This window comes from Eucyclogobius newberryi, unplaced genomic scaffold (genome assembly GCF_026437365.1).
Source record: "Eucyclogobius newberryi isolate DKJ021-1_F unplaced genomic scaffold, fEucNew1.0.hap1 SCAF_3, whole genome shotgun sequence".
Lineage (NCBI taxonomy): Eukaryota > Metazoa > Chordata > Actinopteri > Gobiiformes > Gobiidae > Eucyclogobius > Eucyclogobius newberryi.
This window is the reverse complement of record NW_027315945.1, coordinates 37,764,933-37,768,577: the sequence shown is the minus strand read 5'-3', so window position 1 is coordinate 37,768,577 and position 3,645 is coordinate 37,764,933.

Below are 3,645 nucleotides of genomic sequence, written 5' to 3'. Positions count from 1 at the left end.
CTCCTCCTGACTTCCACAGACTCCTCCTGACCTCCACAGACTCCTCCTCCTGACCTCCACAGACTCCTCCTGACCTCCACAGACTCCTCCTGACCTCCACAGACTCCTCCTCCTGCCCTCCACAGGCTCCTCCTCCTGACCTCCACAGACTCCTCCTGACCTCCACAGACTCCTCCTCCTGACCTCCACAGGCTCCTCCTCCTGACCTCCACAGACTCCTCCTCCTGACCTCCACAGACTCCTCCTCCTGACCTCCACAGACTCCTCCTGACCTCCACAGACTCCTCCTGACCTCCACAGGCTCCTCCTCCTGACCTCCACAGACTCCTCCTCCTGCCCTCCACAGGCTCCTCCTCCTGACCTCCACAGACTCCTCCTGACCTCCACAGACTCCTCCTCCTGACCTCCACAGGCTCCTCCTCCTGACCTCCACAGACTCCTCCTCCTGACCTCCACAGACTCCTCCTGACCTCCACAGACTCCTCCTGACCTCCACAGGCTCCTCCTCCTGACCTCAACAGGCTCCTCCTCCTGACCTCCACAGACTCCTCCTGACCTCCACAGACTCCTCCTGACCTCCACAGACTCCTCCTCCTGCCCTCCACAGGCTCCTCCTCCTGACCTCCACAGACTCCTCCTGACCTCCACAGACTCCTCCTCCTGACCTCCACAGGCTCCTCCTCCTGACCTCCACAGACTCCTCCTCCTGACCTCCACAGACTCCTCCTCCTGACCTCCACAGACTCCTCCTGACCTCCACAGACTCCTCCTGACCTCCACAGGCTCCTCCTCCTGACCTCAACAGGCTCCTCCTCCTGACCTCCACAGTCTCATGGACAGTGTAATAAAGCTTGTGTTTTCGTTTGTATTTGTTGTTGTTTTGTAGTGTGCGATGTTGACATAAATGAACATCTCGATGATGTCGCTCGGGCAATACGACGTCCCCCGGGCGATACGAAGTCGCTCGGGCCACGTATCGGGCGATACGACGTCGCTCGGGCCACGTATCGGGCGATACGACGTCGCTCGGGCCACGTATCGGGCGATACGACGTCGCTCGGGCCACGTATCGGGCGATACGACGTCGCTCAGGCGAAAAATCACAAAGAAATCAAAGTTTCAATAATCTGATAAATCTTGATCAGATTTAACTCTTCATTAAGAACATTTTTACTTCTTCAATATTGATCTTAAAGTTAATTTATTGATCTGTAACACTTTTTTTAACTCGACACAAATGTTTAATTCATATTTATCTGCAAATTCTTTACATTTTACAGCCAAACTTATTCCTCAAAAACTATAAAAATCCCAAACTGAGACCGATTGGTTTAGTGGTCGTACAGCGCCTCCTGCTGGACAAACACTGCTCATACAAACCGCCCCCTACAGGCTGGACACGTCACTGCAATAAAACAGTCGAGACAAAAAGATTTAAAATAAACACATTTGATCCCAGAATAACTCGTTTTAATACATTCACTTCCTGTTTATCATTGATGACATCACACCAGGAAATTACCCAGCATTGTCTCTCTTACCTTTTTTTATTTTATTCGACGACTAAAAATATATGACTTTGTTGTGTCGAATTAATGTTTAGAGTGAAAAAAAAAAAGTAGTTTATTTTGTGTAAATTCTGTATAAACTTTGACTGAGTTTCCCTGGACGTCACTTCCTGTTATGACTTTATCGATTTTTAAACTTTTTTCTCCACAAATACCGACTTGATTGTTGTAAAACTATAATTTATATTTATAACAGGCATTAATACTCCAAATTAAGTCCAAATTAGAACACAATATTCAAACCTGTAAATGGCACTTTAAAAACAGGTGAAAAAAGTTTTAAAAAACTCAACTTAACTTGGATAATTGGAGAGAAAAATATATATCACAAGTTTTTAATCATGTAAAAAATTAATTGTGTGAAAATGGCAAATTTGCAAATATTTGAGTCATTTAAATATGAGAAATTGACACAGTCAGATTTAAATGTATTGCTTAATTTTTTTGATATTAGAATCGAACAATTTAGGATTCTGGATATTTTATTCAGCATTTGAGTTAATTAAATGTGACTGAGGTGTTGAATAAAGACTTGAATAAATCATAATGTGTCCAAGATGATCAAGTTTAGACTCGATCTTTAAGTCTTTGTGGTAGAAATATTTGTCAAAAATAGAATAAATAAAATAAAAGATCTTTCGGTGCAGATTTGAGCTTTTCTGAACTTTTTCTGTTTAATACAAATAACTTCAAACATTTTCGTTCATTAATCACTTTATTTCATCTTCACAGATCTGGATTTGAACAGTTTCATCTCTTTTCTGTCGAAATATTCTCCAGAGGTTTGAGGCCAAAATAACGACCGAGCTGTGACCCCCCCAGACCCGGGACCCCCCACAGACCCGGGACCCCCCCAGACCCGGGACCCCCCCAGACCCGGGACCCCCCCAGACCCGGGACCCCCACAGACCCGGGACCCCCACAGACCCGGGACCCCCAGACCCGGGACCCCCCCAGACCCGGGACCCCCACAGACCCGGGACCCCCACAGACCCGGGACCCCCACAAACCCGGGACCCCCACAGACCCGGGACCCCCAGACCCAGGACCCACAGACCCAGGACCCCCACAGACCCGGGACCCCCACAGACCCAGGACCCCCACAGACCCGGGACCCCCAGACCCGTGACCCCCACAGACCCAGGACCCCCACAGACCCGGGACCCCCAGACCCGTGACCCCCACAGACCCAGGACCCCACAGACATGAGACCGACCTGTTTTAATGTTTAATCGTCTCATGATCCTCAGGGTCCCGACCCCCTGTTTGGGAACCTCTGTCCTCAAAATGTGAAATAAATAACACAATGATGTCGATACATGAATTATAAATGTCTAAATATTAAATTAATTCATTAAACAACAACAAAATAACCAAGACATGGTTTTGTAATTAAGATGACATTTTCCCTTCTTGGGAAACTTTAATTAACACAAAACTAAACCAGGTCTAAAACCAGGTCTAAACCAGGATTAAACCAGGATTAAACCAGGATTAAACCAGGATTAAACCAGGTCTAAACCAGGTCTAAACCAGGATTAAACCAGGATTAAACCAGGATTAAACCAGGTCTAAACCAGGTCTAAACCAGGTCTAAACCAGGTCTAAACCAGGTCTAAACCAGGTCTAAACCAGGTCTAAACCAGGTCTAAACCAGGTCTAAACCAGGTCTAAACCAGGATTAAACCAGGATTAAACCAGGATTAAACCAGGATTAAACCAGGTCTAAACCAGGTCTAAACCAGGATTAAACCAGGATTAAACCAGGATTAAACCAGGATTAAACCAGGATTAAACCTGGACAATTAAAGTTAAATGACCTTCAATTGGAGTAAGACACAGAAAGTTCTGATGCAGGTGATTCACGTAAAAGATGAACCGTGGGACGTTTCCGTGGAGATGTTACCGCTTTGCCAAAATTGTGCTCTTTTAAACACTCGTGTTTAACAACCTAAAACAATGCATCTACAAAAAAGGTGTTTCACAGCCAGGATTTGTGTCAGCGCTCCATCTACTGGCAGCAGAGAGAATTTCAGTTTTTCACAACTTTGCAGGCTTTTTTTGATGGACTTCTACA